Source organism: Oryctolagus cuniculus, chromosome 14, assembly GCF_051225735.1.
Source record: "Oryctolagus cuniculus isolate XC-2025 breed Fujian yellow rabbit chromosome 14, ASM5122573v1, whole genome shotgun sequence".
Classification (NCBI taxonomy): Eukaryota; Metazoa; Chordata; class Mammalia; order Lagomorpha; family Leporidae; genus Oryctolagus; species Oryctolagus cuniculus.
The window spans coordinates 88,565,135-88,587,805 of NC_142880.1; positions in this window are offsets into that span (position 1 = coordinate 88,565,135).

Genomic DNA, 22,671 nt, shown 5'->3' on the forward strand with positions numbered 1-22,671 from the left:
ACAGTTATGTAACTGCGTTGTAAATTGAATTAGAGCTGTACAGGAGCCCAGACTGCATAACCAGGGCAGCTCCCGGCAAGAGAAGCAACATGTCCCCCAGAGACAGCATAGAAGAGCTGCTTCCTGGGAAAGGGGAGCAATGTATCTCAGTGCAGGAAACCCACTGTGTCCCCTCACTCCAAGGTCTACGTGCGGAGGAAGAAGGGGGCATCAAGTGCAGAGGAGCTGGAGTCAGTGTGCAGGCAAGCATTGAGGAAAGAGTAGCAGACCCGGCACACAGAGAGAATGAGAAAAAAAAAATGTGCTTAAACCAGAACAGACACCACCCATACAAGAAAAATAAGGCTTAGTCATGGGGAGGAGAGAGCCTCTGGCCGGGGTCTGTGGGTTGAAGGATGGGTGAGAGAGGCGTGACTGTCCGCCCTCCACCAGTGGCCAACTGCTCTAGAGAGCGCGTGTGCACACAGATCTCAAAGGCCAGGTCTGAAGCAATCTGTTGACGGCCCTGACCACCCAGGGCACTCTCACCCATCAGTAAGATGTCCCTCTAAGTAGAGGGGGAAATAGTTAGGAGGAATTGATTAATAGGCAAATGAATCCAACCTGAGAAGACTTTTTAAGGGGCGGGGTTGCTGGCGGGCAGTAGGACCAAGTCATGTTCTTGGCCCATGCCGACATGACCATCCTTAGAAGCAGAGGAGGAAGGGCAGGCATTTGGCCTAGTTGCTAAGACACAGGTTAAAGCACCTCCATCCCACGTCAGATTACCTGAGCTTGATACCTGGGTCTGGCTCCTGATCCTGTCTCTCTATACATGCAGATCCTGGAAGGCAACAGTAATGGCTCAAGCAATTGGTCCCTAACACCCATGTGGGAGCTCTGGACTGAATTTCTGGCTTCCAGTTTTGACCTGTCCCTGACCTGGATGCTGCAGGCATTTTAGGTGTGAACCAATGGACAGAAATTCTCTTGATCTGTTTCCCTCCCCCACTGCCACCCTGCCATGTGTGTTTCCCTTACCTCTCAAATAAAATAATAGTAACATTAATATTAAAGCAGATGAAGAGGGTATAAGACCAAAAGCTTGAACCGTGTAGTCACAACGGTGGGACCAATGATCTCTTACCTAGTATCTAACACGCAGCCAGGCTCTTAACCCTTCAATGAGTTCCAGCTTCCTAACCTGTAAAAAGGGAGAGAGAAGCAATAATTACAGGATCTAAGGACTTCTGTGAGATTCAGTGAAGTCAAACAATAAAATAATGTAAATAAATAAAGGGGTTTCAAAAGAACCCCTTGCACTTCCATCTGTTGGTCTTATAAGTTAAGAGGCTGTCTTTGGAGCTTTAGGGAATGAGGGACATTATTTCACAAATAGTTTTGAACATAAGGAATCTTACGGTACTTTTGTACCAAATATATTTCCCAATGTACTTTTTAATTTGTTTATACCTTTTCCATAACATGTTTTTAATTTTCTCTATTCGAATAAATGTTTCTCTTGGTGAATTCTGCATTTTGTCTTCTTCAAAGCTTGTCTCCAATCCATGGCTACACAAGCACAATCTCCCAAATTTTCTACTAATATTTTATCGCTTTACTTTTAAGATTTAGATACATCCTCCATCTGTTTTTGTGTATGGTGTATTGTGGTTATCCTGGTTTTTTTCTGGATATTTCAGCACTATTTATAAAATAAACTTCCTTTTTGCCATGATTAAAATCTCATCCTTGCCATATAGTGCGTTCCCATCTGTCCTTGGATCTATTTTATCTTTCTGTATTCAATTCTACTGTTGTATAACTAAAGTGCATTATCATATTTATACAGCAATTTAATGTCTGGCCCACCAAGTCTCCACAGGTGCTTAGTTGTCCATCAGTGTCCTCTAGACATTTCCCTTGCACTTGTGCCAACATGGCTGTGTTCTCATTTGTGGTGGGAGCATGTAATGTTGTCTTTTTCCTTATCCCTCCAACAGGCAAAATGACCATATTGTAACCTGGGAGGTCATATGTCATGGTAGTTAAGTGCATGAACCCTAGAGTCAGATTGCACAGGTTTGTAAGCAGCACCAGCACTCACTAACTGTTTGCTCTTGGACAACTAACTACACTAATCCAGTCCCAAATTCTCATACCATAGAAAAAAAACAAGCATAATAGTACTCAATTTCCAGACTTGCAGTTAAGTGTCAATGAGTTAGTACCTGTAAAAGTACTTAGTACAATGCATGGCAAATTACAAGCGCTCAGTCAATGTTGTTATCATGGATTAATCTGCCATTCAACCTGCGAGGCCCTGGGATGTAGCAGTAACAGGCAAGCTGATACTCTGATTTCCTTGCATGAAACAAAGAAACAAGCATATATAGGTGGTCTTCAAAAAGATTATGGAAAGGGGCTGGCATGGTGGTGCAGCAGGTTAAGCCACCAGTTGCATCATTAGCATCTCATATTGGAGTTTCAATTCCAGTACTAGATGCTCCACTTTGATCCAACTCCCTGCTAATGCATGTGGAAAAGCAATGAAAAGATGACCCAAGTACCAGGCCCCTGATACCCATGTAGAGTCCCTGGATTAAGTTCCTGGCTCTTGACTTTGGCCTGTGGCAGACTCTGCTATTGTGGCCATTTGGAGAGTAAACCAGTGGATAGAAAAATATCTCTGTCTCATCCTCTCTTTCGTTGCGCTGCCTTTCAAGTAAATAAGTAAATAAATAATTTTTTGAAAAAAGATAATGGAAAATGTATATTACAAAAAATACCCAAAAATTTTCAACACAAAATGTACTTAACTTTGAATTCCATCTGTCCACAAACTTTTGGAAGTGCCCTCTTGAACAATATGAATGCAGATTGTGCTATGGAGAAAATAAACAGAGCAATACAATATAGACTCAGTGACATTTGGCAAATGAGCAATCATCAGCGGGAAGGTGTACATGCAAGAGACAAGGTAAATGCAAAGTCTTTGAAGCAAAAAGAGCTCAAAGACCAGAAGGGCTGGAGAAAAGCAGCATGGGCCCTGGTGAGGCTGGAGGGAGGGCTCGCCCTGTTCTGACAAGGAAGGAAGGCAATGCCCCACCTCCTCCAAGCCTTTTTTCACCCACTTGATTTACATGGGGCATGAGAAATGTCCCAGGGTGGAAGTCTGCTCACTCATTGGGATACAGTCATCAAGTGTGACAGGTATGCTGAGGTGGCCCCAACAAAAGAAGAAACTCTTTAAAAAAAATGAATCCAAATAGACAGCATGCATCCGCGTTGCAAGAGAGTAGAGGACCCAGGTTCAGTGTAGCAGAGGACACCATAAGTCATCCTGACCCAGGCATCTTCCTGTTCTCTGTGCTCGCCAGGAAGGAAGATGGGTGTGTCTATGCGCATTGCTACGGCCCATCTTCTCCTACCAAGCTAAGCTTAGAACTGGAATGCCCCTTGCTCAATTGCAAGGAGCGAGGCAGACTCCAGTTGCACAGCCGTGATGTCCACTTTTACTATGGTGAGCTCCCTGGATTTGCAGCTCTGTGAAAACAGCTGTGTCCAGAAAAATACTGGGTTAAAAATAAAGCTTTAACTTTGGAGACTCTAAAACACTTGTCTGGATGGCCAGCAACAAGAAGACATGGCAGGTTGACTTGGGCTCAATTGTGTGCATCTCCTTGGATTCCTGGAACTGATTAGAGGGGGGGGTCTATGAGGTTGGTCTTCTCACAGTTACACAGGTGGGACTTTGAACCACCATACACATTTGTGTGTCGATGGTAAAGACTGGTTACATTTGAGACCATTTTAAATATATGTATATATTCATCTTGACCTGGGACTGATTAGGTAGATGAAAGCTGCCAGACCACCTAAGCTCCCCTTGATAACAAGTGTTTTATTTTTTTTTTAAATTTCCCTTTCAGCTTCTTTTCTTACTGGATTTCCTAGGCAGTGATCATGAGAGAACAATGTCTGATCAGGAGCTGAGAAGCTATCTAGCAATGACCAGAATGGAGCCCCACTAGCCCTCCAAGCAACTTCTACACTTGTTTTCTGGATACCAAGTCTGAGATGAATTTAACAGAGCCGACTGGATGTTTACTGCTCTTGCTTCTAAAATCGTTTCTCTGGGCATCATTTACCGGGAGCCTTGAGCCCAGGCCTCCAAGGATCTGCTTCTCCTCACAAACCAGCACAGTTATTGTAATAGATGTTTATTGGATTAGATTATTAGCTTTGGGAGAACTGAAGTCTGCTTAATTCATCTTGGTGTCAAATAATGTTTGCTAAATGAATGGCTTTGTTTCACACTCTACATTGTATGTACAAATCCCTTTCATTATCTTTTTCATCATCCTCCAAATAGCACATGAGATAGCAAGACAAGTGAGTATTATCATTCTCACTCAGTGGATGAATAAAATGTACTTCTCAGAGAGGTGAAGGCACATGCTCAAAATCTCACTGCAAGGAAATGGCAGAACCAGAACTTGAATCCAAATTTGCTGCTCCAAAATTATCTGTCTTTCCCATGGGGTTCAGACACATGTCACCTACCCGATGCAAGTGACACCTGTCACCAATCCAATCCAATTCACCTAGTGAATTGTAGTGTGCTCACTGTGCACACCATTCAAAGATGCTTACATTTCATTCTATTTTCCACCCTTTGTCTTCCTGCTCTTTTTCAAAACTGAGCACCGCACTGAGCACTAGACACGATATAAGAGGGAGAGCTCAGGGCTAGAAATAACGACTCAGGTTTTCCTTCAGGGTCTTCCTATGTCAAAAATAAAGCAGAAAAAAATGTCCTAACTCCTAGAGGAGCTGAATCTTCTCCTTGTTTGGGAGCCTAGTGAAGTAAGTTGCAGTGCTGGCCAGGTCAGTGGCAGAATAGAGGAGCCACACCATGCGCATTCATCTTTGCCCTCATCTGGTCTGAAACTGAACAAATCAATGAATTTACAGTCATGTCTGAGGTTTCCTTGCTATCTCCATGGATGGTTCACTTTATGAGGCAACAGGACAAACTACAGGGTTCAACATCATTCTGCGTGTGGCTGTAAAGGCGTTTCTGTGGGAGAGCAACACGGGATTGGATGGATTGAGTCAGGCAGAACGTCCTCCCCCGTGAGTGGACCTCAGGTAATCCTTTGAAGGAACGAATAGAATAAAAAGTATGAATTACTCTCTCCTCCCTGCCCCCCTTTCTGCCTCTCTTCCTTTCCTCTCCCTTCCCCCTACACTCCAGCCTTCTCTCTCTGTCTCTCTGTCTCCTCCCTGCACCAGCCTCCTCTCTACCAACCTGTCTTTGAGCTGGAACACAGGGCTTCTCCTGCAATCATACTCACATTTACACATGAACTCACACCATTAGTTCTCCGGGTTCTGAGGTCTTCAGTATAGACTGAAACTAAACATCCATTCTCTTGAGTGTCCAGGTTACTGACTACAGATCTTGGGACCTCTCGGTCCCTGCAATCACAGGAGGCAATTCCTTCCAACAATATAGTTTTTCTCAGTCTGGGCACACTTCCTGGCTCTAGACAGACAACTTTCTATAAACTCCAGGATGCCCCAGCAACCCTCTGCCTAGATGCTACAGATTTCAATCCTTAAGCTGAGTAGGAGATGCCAGGGAGCCACGTTGAAATGTGCATTGCCTCTTCAGGCCTTTATTTGGAGTTTTCAACAGTGGTTGAATGTTCCCTTAGCACTTACTGAGCATTAGCTTGTCTCCGTCTCCATGCGTTCCTGCCAGTGTTCTAGGCAAGGAGAGGCAGGTAGGTCGTTGCCAAGTTTGTGGGGGTGAATTTGGAGGGAAATGGGAGAAAGGAAAGAAAAGCTAAGTCTTACAAGGTGTGATTTAATTTTCAAAATGCTTATGCTGCTTTTTAAAAGAATAGCCATTTGACTGGATTTCTTTCCTGCTGACGCAGGGGGCAATTGCTGTGTATAAAACAAATCTGATTAAACCTCTCTCCATTCTGTTAAGGTAAAGGACACAGACCCCAGGAAGGGAGCACATTTGGATTCCCAGGGGGTGCAAATGATTGTTTATGTGGCTTCTGGTGCCAGGACCTGCAGAAGCCTTCTGAACTGCCCTTTGAAAGCACGGGGCGTGGAAAGCTTCTCCCTAGACAGAAAAAGTTTATTTTATTTCTTATTCTTTTTCACAGCAGTGGCTATTATTCTGTAATTTTCCTGGCATTTTGTTGGCAGCCAAAAATGGCAGAAATAATATCCCTTTCTTACAATGTGCAATTCACTTTGTTTAATTCAAGTCACCTTGTACAGGGGCTGGCACTGTGGCATAGTGGGTAAAGCGACTGCCTGCGACACCAGCATCCCATGTGGGCATCAGTTTGCGTCCAGGCTACGCCAGTTCTGATCCAGCTCCCTGCTAATGGCCTGGGAAAAGCAAGAGAATGTGGCCCTTGTATTTGGGCCCCCTGCACCCACGTGGGAAACCTGGATGAAACTCCTGGCTCCTGTCTTTGGTCTGGGTAGTTCCAGCTGTTAGACCATTCAGGGAGTGAACCAGCAGACCGAAGATCTCTGTCTCCACCCCCTTCCTATACCTCGATTTCCAAATAATTTTTAAAACTTTTTTAAAAAGCATATGGTACAGGTAGCAACAGCAAGATCTTTACCCACAGGTCTCAACTACAGCAAGGTCCTCTAAGCAAGGCCTTAGTCGGATGGGCAGAGTGAGTTCAAACTCCTTCTGTTCCTGTGTGGTTTTTAGAACATACCAAATAGCAAAAACAAATAGTGCTTTAGTAATTGTCATGACATCTCTCCCGTCTCCAACCGCATAAACTGCCGCATTCAGGGCAGTCAATCATCTTTTATACAATCCTGTCTTAGCGTTGTTTTCTGGACAGTGGGAGAGTGGGAGTCAGAAACACAGGTCAAGGTACTGAATGTGTGGAGAACAGATGTAGTCTCCCAGGATCCAGGGCAGGTAGGAAGAGCCTCCATGAGCCAGAAGCCATCAATGCCTCAAGTCAGAAATCCAGGCAGACACACAGAAGTCTTGGCACATATGAGAACTTCAGAGTACTTGAAAAAATGAAATTAAAAGGTCAGTTTATTTTGGTGTTCAAGATAATTTGCACATCAGATGTCATGAGTATTCCTAGTACTAGAGGAAGTGGTAGACAGTGGCCTAGACACAGCTTTGTTGCCTGGACAGTTGATAAAAATATCAATTACAATGTCTTAATTGGGTACAGGGATTATGATTTTTGTAAAATAGGCAGCTACAGCAGCTAAAGAGATCAACAAGTACTCCATGGGTGATGTGATTGGGAAAACAATAGTATGGTGATGGTGATGATGATGACAACAATGATGATAAGAGTACTAACAGGCCGGCGCCGCGGCTCACTAGGCTAATCTTCCGCCTTGCGGTGCCGGCACACTGGGTTCTAGTCCTGGTCAGGGCGCCGGATTCTGTCCCGGTTGCCCCTCTTCCAGGCCAGCTCTCTGCTGTGACCAGGGAGTGCAGTGGAGGATGGCCCAAGTGCTTGGGCCCTGCACCTGCATGTGAAACCAGGAGAAGCACCTGGCTCCTGGCTTCGGATCAGCGCAGTACGCTGGCTGCAGCGCTCCAGCCGCAGTGGCCATTGTAGGGTGAACCAACGGCAAAGGAAGACCTTTCTCTCTGTCTCTCTCACTGTCCACTCTGCCTGTCAAAAATAAAAATAAAAAAATAAAAAAAGAGTACTAACAGTGGGTGAGTGCTTGGAGTTAAATAAAATTAAAAATAAATAAAATTTTAGAAAACAGTAGTAGCAAATTTTACATTCTGTCTTGCATAGTACCTGACCAACATGCATCTGCAACAATATGTAGGTAATATTAAAGAATTGAATGAACTGAACTAATGACCATGGCCCATAACCCACAGTGACGTAGAGCCACGCAATGGAAGTGAGATTGTCTGTGTCCCTGGGTAAAGATGAGCATTCACTTGAGCTACGCTGAGATCAGGCCCTCATCCAATCTTACCTGGTTCAAGTTTTAAGGCAGGCAGTTTTTGCCTCATTGGTATTCATTGTCCGTCAAGTTCCATTAGGCTATTCATTAGTGATGACTTCATTCCCTTCCCACATTCTCTCTGCTGAGTGACACTTCTTCATGTTAATGCTGTGCTTAATGCTGGCCATGACTGCGGGTATCTAACGAATGTGGCACTTCCAGGAGGGCCTGCTGGCTGGCACATAGCACCTTTTTCTGTCACCCTGGTACCCACAGTAAGGAGAACAATTTCAATTGCAAAGAATATCAAGTTGTCACAGAGTTTTAATAATTCTAGCCTCTCTCTCTCTCTCATACTCTATCTTTATCTCGCACACTTACCTTCAAATTCCCATGTCTAACTGTGAACCCACTCTCATACCCCCAGATGTGTTCTTGCTCCTAAATTCATTTCCCACTGGAACCACCCAGCAGCCAACCAGGGGTCCAGAATCTCCTGTGCTCCCTCCCACATCACATGATTAGGTGCCAGGATCTAGCCATGTTTTCTGATAGACATCTGTTGCATCCTCCCTGTCTCTCTTTTCGCACTTCTATTGCTCTGGCATAGTAGTTACCTATTTTCTTTTACTGGACCAAACCCCTGCTGTTTTTCTAAGCTGCATTATAGTTCTACCTCCCCAACCCATCTCCCCCAGAGCCCAGTGAAGATGGAGAGCTCCTGAAAAAGGGTTGGGAAGAGAGGTTCCAGACACGAGTCATACCAGTCATATATTGAGAACTTTTATTGAGTTCATACCATGTGCTAAAAACTGGTTCTTAGCATTTACATTTACCTTACTTAGTTCTCATAAAACTTGAAAGTAGTTGCCATAATTATCTCTAATTTATAGGTACAAGAACTGAAGCAAGAAATATTTAGTGGGAAGCGGGGCTGGCATTGTGGCATAGCAAGTTAAGACACCACTTATGATGCCGGCCTCCCATATGAGTACCCGTTCAAGTCCCAGCTGCTCTGCTTCCAGTCCAACTCCCTGCTAATGTGTTGGGGGAAGCATCAGAAGATGACTCAAGTGCTTGGGCCCCTACATGCACACCAGAGACCTGGAAGAAACTCCTGGCTTTGGCCTGGTCCAGCCCTGGCTGTTGCAGCCATTTGGGGAGTGAACCAATGGATGGAAGATCTCTCTCTCTCTCCCTCCACACCCCCCATAACAACCCCATGACTTTGCCTTTCAAATATCTTCGGGGAAAGAAAAGAAAAAAAAATGTTTAGTGAGGCAGATGTTGTAGCACAGAGAGTTAAGCCACCACTGGCAGCACTGAGTCCTGGTGAATCAGATTTAGCTCCCTTCTTCTTCTTTTTTTTTTTTTTTTTTTTTTTTTTTTTTTTTTTTTTTTTTACAGGCAGAGTGGACAGTGAGAGAGAGAGACAGAGAGAAAGGAGAGAAAGGTCTTCCTTTGCCATTGGTTCACCCTCCAATGGCTGCTGCGGCCGCGCTGGGGCAGGCACACCGTGCTTGCTGATCCGAAGCCAGGAGCCAGGTGCTTCTCCTGGTCTCCCATGGGGTGCAGGGCCCAAGCACTTGGGTCATCCTCCACTGCACTCCCTGGCCACAGCAGAGAGCTGGCCTGGAAGAGGGGCAACCGGGACAGAATCCGGCGCCCCGACCGGGACTAGAACCCGGTGTGCCGGCGCCGCTAGGGGGAGGATTAGCCTAGTGAGCCGCAGCGCCGGCCAGCTCCCTTCTTCTGAGTTCAGAAAGCAGTAGATGATGGCTCAAGCATTTGGGCTCCTACCACTCATGTGGGAGACCATGATGAAGTTTCTGGCTCCTAACTTTTGCCGACTCAGACTTGGCTGTTGCAGCCATTTGGGGAGTGAACCAGTGGACAGAAAATCGCTGCCCCCCCCCATCACTATGTCTTTCAAATAAGTAAATTAATAAATCCTTATTTAAAAGAAATGGTTAGTGATGTGCAAGATCATACAATAGAGACACAGACCCAGGTGTCTCTAACTTTTAAGTCTGTGTCATTTTCATCGGAGCACTCAACCTCTCCAGTTGATCCACATCAGAGGTTCAGAATCACCTGGAATGTTTATGAAAGCACAGATGGCTGGACTTTGCTGCTGCCATTGATGGTTCAAGAATTTCAGAATTTGTAAATTGGATCATCTCCCAGGGGAGGCTGACACCACTGGCTCAGGGACCACGCCCAGAGAGGCACCACCCTAGATGGCATTCGTGGGAGCACTTCTTCCTGAGGGCCAGACCAAGGGAAACAAATCTCAAATTTCGCTGGCAGGCTGGGTTGAGTCCTGGACTGCCACTCTCTCTGTGCCCGTGGCCAAGTCATTTAATCTCATGAAGCCTCCATCAAATCTTCTGTAACATGGAGAAGGGACCCGCCCTGTAGGGACATGGAAGGACTGGGAATCACATATGAAACTTGGACTCCGTCGACTGGCACAAGGTAGAACTCAATACACGTCTGCTATGAGACATTTGAAAGGGTCTAAAATTTATTTTTTGTTGTTTTATTGAACTTTTTTGTTGATTTCTGATTTTTGTTGTTTTCTTTATCACTGCCTCACACACTTTGCATTTTGACATTTAAAAAAATTGATTTATTTGAGAGGCAGAGAGAGAGAGCAAGAGACAGAGAGAGAACTCTGTACCTGTAGGTTCACTCCCCAGATGACTGCAATGGGCAGTGTTGGGCCAGGCCAAATCCAGGAGCCAGGAGCTTCTTCCATGTCTCCCATATGTGTGCAGGAGCCCAAGTACTTTGGTCATGCTTGCTGCTTTCCTAGGTGTCTTAACAGGGAGTTGAATTGGAAGTGGAGCAGCTAGGACTTGAACTGGTGCCCTTATGGGATGCTGGCATTGCAGGCAGCATCTTAACCTGCTATGCCACAGCACTGGCTCCACTTGACATTTCGTACATTTGTTGAAATTTGTTCTCTGGATTCTTGCATAGTGCACTCATTCTCACCCCTTGGATTTCCACTGAAATACATCAGCTCTGAGATGCCTTGAGCCTAATAAGGGAGTTCCCTTTCCCCTAGGCCCACCAAGCACTTTCCCATTAATTAAAATATTGATTCAATAGTCAAAGACCTTTTCAGCTTCTCCATTTCCCTCTACAATCAGTTTTTCTAGGTGTAAAGAAAAATATCCATTTTATCTAAGCTTTCAAATTCACTGGCAAGAATAAATTCATTCTATGACACTAATATCTTCTTAATCTCTATCAGCATTCTACCTGTTCACTTTGTTTTTTTTAAGTTTTTATTTATTAATTTGAGAGGTAAAGTTACATAGAGAGAGAGAGAGTGAGTGAGAGAGAGAGAAATATCTTTCATTGCTGGTTCACTCCTCAGATGGCCATAACTGCCGGAGCTGCACTGATCCAAAGTCAGGAGCCGGGAGCTTCTTCTGGCTCTTCCATGTGGGTGCAGGGGCCCAAGCACTTGAGCCATCTTCTACTGCTTTCTCAGGCCACAGCAGAGAGCTGGGTCAGACGAGGAGCATCCAGGACACAAACCAGAACCCATACGGGATGCTGGTGCACCAGATGGAGGCCTAGCCTACTATGCCAGAGCCAGCCCCTACCTCTTTACTTTCTCTTTTTTGTACCTTCTCTCTTTTTCTGATGATTATTACCGTCGAGTTTTGCTTATTTAATTAGTCCCTTAAAAATCTCACTTTCTGCGATGTGCAAGCCTCTATTATGTCTTCGCTTGGCTTCTATTGTGGCTTTCATTTTTCCCTTTCCTCTTTTCTTTCTGTCTCCCCCTGCCCACTCCTGCCCCCACCCCGACACACACACTTATTTAGTTGGATGCCTGAAGTTGGAACAACAACCTGCCTGCTGCTTACACTTCAACCGCAGCCATCTCTCTTAGCGTGTCTGCTCCCACAAGTCCCCATTTCTTTTCTGTTCCCACCCCATCAAGCCAGCTTTTATGTTCTTACTCACAGTGCATCATGCACCTGGAGTTGCCCTGTTTTGTCTTCCCGCACATTCCCACTGTTCCTCACAGTCTCCATCAGGTACCAACTCTTTCAGGAAATCAGTCCTAACTTCCCACCCCCAGGCAGGCTGCTTCCAGGCCTCCACTCATTTGTCCAACGTGTGTGTGGGAGGGGGTAATTTTGCTAAAGCCGGAAAGGCAGTGGTGCAAAGAAAGGCTGCATCCCGTCCTGGCGAGTTCTTAGACCCTAGTGAGAAGGACAAACAACAAACAGGCCGAGGGATAAAGTGGAGACAGTGAGACAGTTTGTGATTATTGATATGAAGAAAATATGCCTGGGGTTCTGAGACTGGTGGAAGGGGAGGGAACACTTGTGCGTGTTGCTGGGAAAGCACATTCCAGGGGAGGAACACAAAGCCTCTTCTTGTTTCTGGAGGACCCAATATTTCTCTACTGCTTTATTCCACCCATGACTATCTAAGTGTCAGTTTCTAGGTCTCTCCCCTCAAACTGAACCCTGATTTCACCACAGAGAAAGACGGTATGTGCCATCATTCACTTTTTTTAAGAGTTATTTTATTTATTTGAAAGACAGCACTACAGAGAGAGAGGTAGAGACAGAGAGAGAGGTCTTTCATCTGCTGGTTCACCCCCCAGATGGTGGCAATGGCCAGAGCTGCGCTGATCTGAAGCCAGGAGCCAGGAGCTTCTTCCAGGTCTCCCACACAGGTGCAGGGGCCCGAGGACTTGGCTATCTTCTACTGCTTTCCCAGACGATAGCAAAGAGCCGAATTGGAAGAGGAGCAGCTGGGAGTAGAACCAGCGCCCATATGGGATGCTGGCGCTTCAGGCCAGGGCTTTAACTGCCATAGCCCCAGTCCCATCATTCACTTTTGGTCTCCATTGCTTGGGGCCCGATACTATTGCTATGCTCAGCAAATGCTTGCTAAATGAATGGCAAGGAGGATGAACGGATGGAAGAAGAAAGAAGCCAAGAGGAAGGACTGAGAGATTTGAGTGCCTTCACAGAGGAAGTGACTTTAAATTGTTTCTTGAGAGAGGAAAATGATTTTTTCCTTAAAAATGGCTAAATCAAGGAAAGGCAACCTAGGCAGAAGCAAAAGAAAGATCGACAGGAAGGGTGGCCCCAACAGAAACCAGATTACGCTGAATCAACACAAAAGCATGGACAATGGACATACGTAATTTTGGAATTTCTTTTAGTAAAGCACATTCTCCCTGCTAAATCCCAGCATCTTAGTGGCTTCACAGAATTGAAGTTCATATCTGGCTGATGTAACAGAGTTGATGTGTGGTAGGCAGATTTTCAGGAAGAGATTCTGGGGCCCAGTCTGCTTTCATCCTGCAGCCCTTATACTCTGGGGGAATCCAAAGCCATTTGCTTCTGTCAGCAAACAGGTATAGGGAGGAAAAGAGGGAGAGGAGAGAAAGAAAGAAAGAAAGGAAGAAATAGAGAGAGAGAGAGAGAGAGAGAAAGGAAGAGAGAGAAAAGGGAGAGAGAAAGGAAGGAAGGGAGGGAGGGAGGAGAGAGAGAAAGAAAGAGAGAGAGAGAGAAACAAAGAAACAAAGAGAGAGAGAGAACTATCACTGGGCCAACTGGAGTGTGATCTCTGTTACCTCTGTCCACTCTGGAGAGAATTAAGTTCCGAGATCACACCTAACTGCGAGGAAGGCTGGAATATGTAGCCTAGAGCTGTCCAGGAGAAAGAGGAAAGCTGGACTAGAACATGTGGTCCTCTCTGGCCCTCTTCCAAGAAGCGAGGCGCATTGCTGAGTATGTGGGCAGAACCATCCCTAGCAGCACGTACAGGTAACAATTGCCTCAGCTCTTTCGCTCTCAGCCTACTGCCCACAGAGTGCCATCCTACTTTCAATAAATCACAAGAATTCACAAGTACTTAATTCGATACTGCAACTCCTTTTCTATATGTGGCTATATGGTTCCATTAATACCAACAGAGAGTTGGAAGCACAGACTCTGAAGCATTGATCAATACTGAAAAATCAGCTTAAATAATATGCACTTGTAAGAAATGTTTGGGAACATAAGTGTTTCAGATGTTGACATTTTTTGAATGTTGGAATATTTTCATGGACTCCATTGTTCGAGATTCCCTAATCATATGTTATACCAAACTTAACATTGTGCTCAAAAACTTTCAGATTTTGCATTATTATGGATTTTGAATTTTCATATTAGGAGTGCCCAGTTGGTACCACCAGTCCTTTATTGTGTAACAGTTTCTTTCTAACACATTTTCCATGTAGGGAGAAATAAATATATATATTATTTCTCCATCAAATATTCTGACAGATATATTTATTCCATGTTATTATTTTTAAATTATTTATAATTTAAACTATTTATGTTTGAAAAGAAACATTTCTTCCATAGTAATCTGAGCCAGTATAAAAGAAGTACTAGTAATATTCCTTGAATTCATAATTTCTCAGTTTGAAATCAAGTGTTCACTACAAAACAACTTAATATCTGATGTGGTACATTCCAATTTTTGTCATGGAATTTCATAGCAAGATAAAAAATATGTTCCTTGACACAAGTTAATCTAACATCTACCACACACACACACACACACACTTCACACTGCCTATTCTCAGTTCCTTCTCTTATGATTTCATTTTTCACACTACCGTAAAATAAAATCAATTAAATGGAGGAGGTTAACAACAAACAAAACACAAGGAAGTCATTGCTATTGTCAGCAAGTGGCTGTTGTATCTCAAGTAGACCACCAACCCTGTTGTGACTATCCATCTCTCACCTGTGCAAATTTTTCCAAGGCAGACACTTTGCCTTTTTTTTTTTTTTTTTTTTTTTTTTTTTGGACAGGCAGAACACACACTGCGCCGATCCAAAGCCAGGAGCCAGGTGCTTCCTCCTGGTCTCCCATGGGGTGCAGGGCCCAAGGACCTGGGCCATCCTCCACTGCCCTCTCGGGCCACAGCAGAGAGCTGGACTGGAAGAGGAGCAACCAGGACAGAATCCGGTGCCCCAACTAGGACTAGAACCTGGTGTGACGGCGCCGCAGGATTAGCCTAGGGAGCTGCAGCACCGGCCGATACTTTGCTATTCTTACCGGCACTGTGTACCTTGAGTGTGGTTCAAGATCAGAACACAGTAAAACGGAAAAACTTAATAATGGCAAGCAGCAGAAGAAATATCCAAATATAATGACTAGTATTCCAGATATACCTAAATTGGCTTTGAAAGCTTGGACTTCAGAAAGTAAATATCTAAGAAAACTAACAGATACTAAAAGTCAATATGTTTTTACCCTTGAAATTGGAATTTTTTTCTCCATTGTTATAAGCAGTGTGGACTTTAATTATATATATATATATATATATATATAAATGCTTATAGGTAGAAATATTTAAAATGATACACAACAAAATATTAGCAAGTTGCATTTGGCGATGTGTTTAAGGTTGATTTGCATTCTAGACATTATATTTTCCTGGGCTTTAAGAAATTTTCAAGAATACATTTTAAAGATTAATGTGTTTTTATTTATTTGAAGGAGACAGAGAGATCTTCCGTCTGCTAGTTCACTCCCAAAACGCTTGCATCAGCTAGAACTGGATAGACTGAAGTGAGAAGGCAGGAACTAAATCCAGGTCTCCCATATGGGTGGCAGGGACCAGTACTTGAGCCATCACCTGCTGCCTCCCAGAGTGTGTATGAACACAGAGCTGAAGCCAGATGTGGAGCTGGGAATCCAACTTCGGCACTCTTTTATTCCAAGCAATGTCTTAATTGCTACGCCAATCACCTGCCCCCATGAGAATACTTTTTAAAAAAATTTATCTGAGAACTAGAGAGACCAACAAAGAGAAAGGGAGAGAGTGGGAGAGAAAGAACCCTATCATTTGCTAGTTTGCTCCCAAAATGCTGTCGCAACCAGGCCAAAACCACAAGCTGGGAATTTAATCCAGGTTTCCCAGGTGAGTGGCAGGAACCCAGTTACCACCATCACTGCCTTCAGAGTCTGTGTCAGCAGGAAACTGGAGTCAGCAGCCAGAGTTGTGTATTGGACACAGGTACTTGGATATAAGATGCAAGTATTCTGACTGACCTTTAACCTCTAGGCCAAACACTTGCACCTGAATATTTATTTTTGCAATCATAATAAAAAGGTAAATATCATTAAGAAATAAGTAGGACATGGGAAAACCTGAGTAACTCTGCTTCAAGTTCAGCCCTTTTTTTAACACAATCGTGGTTTCTTCCCTATCTAAAGGAAAAGCAGTACTAACTCAACTCACGGGACGATGCGTATTCCATGCCTATCTCTAGACTTTTTGAACCAACACACTCATGCTTCCCTGGAACACTAACTCCCATTTGTACACTATATATATTTGGACCCAGGTGCACATGCCAAAGTATAACAATAGAATCTAAAGTACCGTACATTTATCGGACATAACTGACATGTTAAATAATCAATCTCCAGGGCCAATGTTGTTGCATAGTGTGGAAAGCCTCCACCTGCCAAGCCAGCATCCCATATCAGAGCTAGTTCATGTCCCAGTTGTTCCACTTCCGATCTAGCTCCTTGCTAATGGCCTGGGAAAAGCAACAGAAGATGGCCCAAGTGATTGGGCCCCTGCCACCCGAGTAAGAGACCCAGATAAAATTCCTGGCTCCTGGCCTCACCCTGGCTGTTGCAACCATCTGGGGAGTGAACTGGTGGATGGAAGATTTCTCTCTCTCTCTCTCTCTCTTTCTATCTGTCTCTGTCTCTCTGTGACTCTTTAAAATAAATAAATATTTAAAAATATAAAAAATTCATAATTTGTGAGAGTATTCTACAGTCTAAAGGTCATTTCATTGAACTCTCAAGAGCTTCTATGCATAGAGGTAAAAACTGAGTGTGGGTCTGAAGGTGAAAGGACTCCTAGACTATTGTTTGAATATTAGTGTTGTCATTCAGCAAGACAGGGAACATGGGATGACTGGCTTCAGTCAAGAGTGTTGTGGTCCAGTTCATAATTTTGGGTTTATTCTCATTAAACTCGAGATGTTTCTGGAATTCAACAGAGGGAGCCTGGTAGACAGATGTATATATAGGAGCTGAGTCATGTAGCCTGGACATACCAATTTGTGCTTTGTCTGCAAATGAGGATAACTGACAGGATTAGCCGTCTGAAAAGAGGGCAGTGTTGAATACGGGAGCACCTTATATCCAACACAGAGAAATTCCAATGTGGAGTTGCAGGGTACTAGAACAAGTGTGTGACAGAGACAAAGCATCTCATGAAGAAGAGCCAGGGCGTCAGGGAGTGAATGATCAAATTCAAAGGCCACTGAAAGGTCAGATAAGATAAAAACAAATTCATTGGCTTCAACAAAGAGGTCGCTATTAACTACAGCGTAAGTTGAACAATTAAAAAAAAAGGTGGAGCTAGAAATCATATTGATGTGAGTAGGAGAGCAAGTGGGAGGTAATGAAGTGGAGTCATTGAAACTAAACAACTCTTTCTAGTACTCTGGCTGTGAAAGGGGACAGGGCCTTTCTGAAGAAAGGGTAGTGATGAGCAATCCAGTAAAATAACCTTTTTAAAGTTTTTCTATCTTTTCTTTTGCAATGTGACTAGATTGTATATGAAAAAATATCCAATATTTTGAAAGGCAATGACTGAGTGCAATTTTGTAGAGTGGTAGGATCCACTTTTTACAACTGTTTTACAGCAATTTACAACTCTGTAGTAGCAAAGATTAACATGGAGATTTTTAACCAGTAGAGATAAAAGTAATTTCAATCCAGAGTAAGTAGATTACCAGTGTGAACCAGGTGTATGGATATGTTGGATTTTATCAGTACTGTATCTAAACCAGAAATCTTATCCTAACCTTTCTTTGATGAACTGACAGTACACATAATGTTTCAAGTGCTCTTGGAACTGGTTTTAACATAGAATCAGCCTCTGCCTTTAGTAATTAGTTGGATAAAATTATTGTCATGCACTTATTTTATATTTGCTAAAGAATCATGATTTTTACCTTTTAAAAATTATACTCTAACATCAAACCATTTTTAAGGTTTATTTATTTGAAAGGCAGAGATAACAGAGAGAGAGAGAGAGAGAGAGATCATCCATCTGTTGGTCCACTCCAAAAAGGCTGCAACAGCCAGGCTGAAGCCAGAAGTCAGGAGCCTCCTCTGAGTCTCCCACATGAGGGGCAGGGGCGACGGACCTGTGCCATCCTCTGCTGCTTTCCCAAGTGCACCGGCAGGGAGCTGGTTCAGATGCAGAGCAGCTGGGACTCAAGGGCATCGGCATCAGTATGAGATGCCAGCACTGCAGACTGTGACTTAACCTTCTACACCACAGGGCTGCCCCTGTCAAACCAGTTTAAAATGCAAATTTGAGAAAGCAGATAAAGTGCAAACTTCAGGAAGTTGAAAAGGATATCCCTTCAGAAGTGTGTAGGCTGCAGAGCAACTTCAAAGATGGGAATAGAAGCAAGTCCAGCTGAGAAAATTCTGGGAAAGACATGAACTTCGCAGATGAAAATAACACTACATAAGATTTGAAGTTTGAAGCACACAGAAATTTGCATTGTGACTCTATTAGGAAATTCCAATCAACATTTATTTTAACTGAATAAAGTTTAAAAAAAATAGAGATTCACTCAGAGAGCAAAAGGCGAGATGGTAAGGGACCTCCTGGTGCATTTGTGAATGGGAGTTGAAATGTAGTAGATAGATTCAACTGGTGGGGGTCTTTCAATGTCCAAATCACTGTGTTGATTTCTAGGCGAAGTTCAACGAGCTTCCTGGGAGCCTTTCTCTAATTTTGAAGTCTGACTCCTTCTTCAAGGCTGCTCTGTCGGTACTAATATATGCCGTGCAGCCCAGGAGTGCAGTGGTCGCTATGGAAATGGAGCAGATGTGGTTAAAAGCAGCAGCCACAGCACACAATACCCCAACTCTCAAAATAAACTTGCTTACGTAATATGTAAAAATCTCCCAATCACTCCCTCAGGTTTCTTGGCCAAACAACTGATTTCCATCAAAAGGAAATATTCCATTAGCCAGGACAAAGGAAATATTCCATTAGCCAGGACAAGAAGCCCCATTCACAAACCTTTTGGTCACTCTTGCAATAACTCTCATTTTGAATGTCCACCAAAAAGGTCCTTTTATTGGGCCCTTTTGTGATTAAAAATAGCAATTAAGGGGATCAAATTGTTCACCGGAAATAAAAGGTGGATCAGCAGTTAGCTACCCATTCACCTGGCTTCCCACCCAGGATCTGATGGTTTTGAGAAAGGTTCATGCTAAGTCACTGCAGCACAGCTCATTTGAGCAAGAGATTTTGTTCAGCATTTCACACCTCCTGCTGTGGTCTTTGATAGTGTGAATTTGTTTGAGCCAGGGATCTGACTGTTGGCAAATTTTGCTTGGTGCAGAGTTTTTACAAACAGAAAGCAACATGGATGTTTTTGATACCAAGAAGAATGAAGAAGAAGGAGAAGAAGAGGAAGAAGAGGAAGAAGAAGAGGAAGAAGGGGAAGAAGAAGAGGAAGAAGGGGAAGAAGAGGAAGAAGAGGAAGAAGAAGAAGAAGAAGAAGAAGAAGAAGAAGAAGAGGAGGAGGAGGAGGAAGAGGAGGAGGAAGAAGAGGAAGAAGAGGAAGAAGAGGAAGAAGAGGAAGAAGAAGAAGAAGAAGAAGAAGAAGAAGAAGAAGAAGAAGAAGAAGAAGAAGAAGAAACAAGGAACAAAAGCACGTGGGGACTACTGTGCTATAGCCCAGCCAGGAAGACAGCTCATGATCAATCATGGCCAGTGGCACACACAGTTGTGGAAGCATCAGCAGATACCTCTGCCGGCTTTGGCACTGCTCGTGCTAGAAGACAGCCTCTTCCTGACTCTGAATTTCTATGTATTGCAAATAACTGGTTAGTGAAGAGATGTGGTTACAATGTCTGACTCATTCAAACAAACCAAAAAAAATAAAAATAAAAAAATAGAGGTTCCTGCTTTTTCTTTCTCTGTATAAAAGCCACACCCCTTACCATATTTTATCACTTGCTCTTATTATTTGTGATACATGTTAGAAGGCCACACTCTTAGATGTGCTACTACACAGTCCTAAGGCGAACACCCCTGGTGAACATCTTTGGCCACAGCCAAGACCACAGGCTCCTTCCCAGGCACCTACGGAGCGCTTGAGGGGAGGAAGAAGTGCATTTGGGCAGATGACTATTCCTCCCCAGGAGTGCAAAACCACAGGCAGGAAATAGAAAGGCCAAACATTTTTATTTGCTGCAGAGGAAATGGCTCATCATCAGTCCATCATCTCCTGCCAGGCAGGGTTCCAATCTCCATCCATTCCTAGGGCAAAGCAGAAAGGGGAGAGGGCACAGAGAAGAAAGGCTTCAGGAAATCACTGGAGTAGGGGACTCATTTCCAGTCAGGCCCCAAAGCCTCCTTGGTAACAAGAGCAGTAACCGACACCTGTGAACACTCTCTGAGCTAAGGACTGCCGCACAAGAATGACTTGAATCCTCACGATGCTTTTTATGCAGCAGGTATAATTAACTCCTTTTTACACATGAGGAAACTGAGGCTTGGCGAAAGCAACACAGCTGGCAGGTGTCAGAGCCCAAATTCAAATCCCAGGTCCATCTGACTCTAAAAGCTTGCACTTAACTGTTATGTTATTGTTCCCCAGAAAGTTCTCAGGCCTTCAGCCTCCTCTAGTCCAACCCTTTACCGCATGCACAGATCTGCTTGGTACCACACTCTCCACATGGTTGTCAAGGCTTTTGTAACCTCCAATTAGGGGAGCAGCACTGTAGAGCCAGGCATTAGTCAGACTGGATACCTGCACCATCCAAGTGGACGTGTTATTTACAGCTGGTTGCACCCAATAGACATTCAAAGCCACATTCTGAACAAGCCCCCTAGTCCAATGGTCTATTACATTATTAAAGAGAGAGAAGCTAAATTTTTGTATTAAAGCAAACAAATAAGCATCATTCACTTTTAAGGTAAAACATGAGGCCTTAAAATGTATGATACTGTCGGACATCTACATGCTGTAACACTAGAATCTGCAAATAACACTTCAGCCCCACTATAGTTTGAACTTCTTGTTTATAGCCCTTGTCTACACTCCTGCAGAACAGTAGTCTTTCTGCTTTCTACTTGTTGAGTTCTCTATTTGGTGGAGGATTGAATCTGTGAGTATAAAGTGAATTGAAAGCATGTTATCACAAAGATGAAAAGAGACAAAAAAGAAGGGAGGGAGGAGGAAGAGGGTAGCAGGAAGGGTGGGCCGGAAGTATCATCATATGCTTACAATTATATATATGAAATACATGAAGTCTGTTCTCTTTATATAAATAAGTTTAAAAATTTTAAAAAGAGACTTTGAACTTCCCAAACAGGGATTAAAGGAGCTCAAAAGGTGGAGATGTGGTCCGATGATGGTGGGCCAAGTGAGATGTTCCCATGTCACTGGGAGTACCCTTGGAATGAAAGTCTTGAGAGGAGGTTGGTCATAAAGCTTGGGCAGGGCCCAGCCTCTCTCTCTCTGCTTCGTGGCTCACAATATGACCCTTCCTCTACATGTACTGCACCAAAGCCCTTTTCCCTCTCATCTGATGGCTGAACTAGTAAGACCACACAATCTTGGACTGTGAATCTCCAAAACCATGAGCCAAAATAAACCCCCTTCCTTCATAAGGAGCTTGTCTTAGGTACTTGGTTGTAGTGAGGAAAAGCTGATTCATACAGCCTCCCCATCCACATTGCCACCACCACAGATGTTGTCTTATAAATAGTTCAAAGTAAAAGTCCAAGCAGAACTGGCTTAGTGAGTTATGTATAGTTTTCAGAATCTGAGTCCAATGTTCATACCCTATGACTACTACAATACTACTATCTGCCTCACCACGGGCAAGTTGCTTAGTCTCTCTAAGCTTCAGTTTCTTTATCCTTAAAATAAGAACGACACTTTCAACTTCTCACGGTTAATGAGAGGATTAAATGGAACAAACCCCAAGTGTCTAGCACATTTCCTGGCACATGAGAGTCAAGACAGTTTCCTGCCTGAAGTCCCTCATCCTTACTTTGTAGAGCTAGTAAAACCACCTCTCCTGGTATTACAAAGAGGCTCCATCTTGTTGTTGAAGCTTCTTGAACCTCTGCTTCCACTACCTTGACCAGACTCTGTTAATGAGGCTTGCCAGAGGAATGCGCATGTGAGCTTCAGGCCTGTCTGTTTCCTCCCTCCCCTAGTCCTGAGGAGTCTTCCTTTCTGCAGCTCTGGCCTCTCTGCCAGCTGTGATACTTGCCCACTGCCTGTGCGCTACAAGGCCCAGGTCGCTTTGCAAAGGGCATCTCGGGTACTGGGACAGGGACACAGAGAGACCTAAAGCTGCAGGAGAATTGGGATTTCCCCAGAAAGAAAACCCTCATCGTCATCATATCAATGGTAATTTGTAAATGGGTGCAAGTGGGGAGCAAAAGTAACTTCTGGACCTAAGAAATGCCACCCTGATTTGGGACCCTCTCACATTGTCCACTGTGGATTTTTAGAGGACTCTGTCTCTGAGAATAAGGGCATCTATTAGTCAATGACAGGGATGGGGAAAAGGGTTTTTCAAACAAGCACCCACACCTCACCAGCAGGTGCCTCTACCTCTACCAGAAATTGC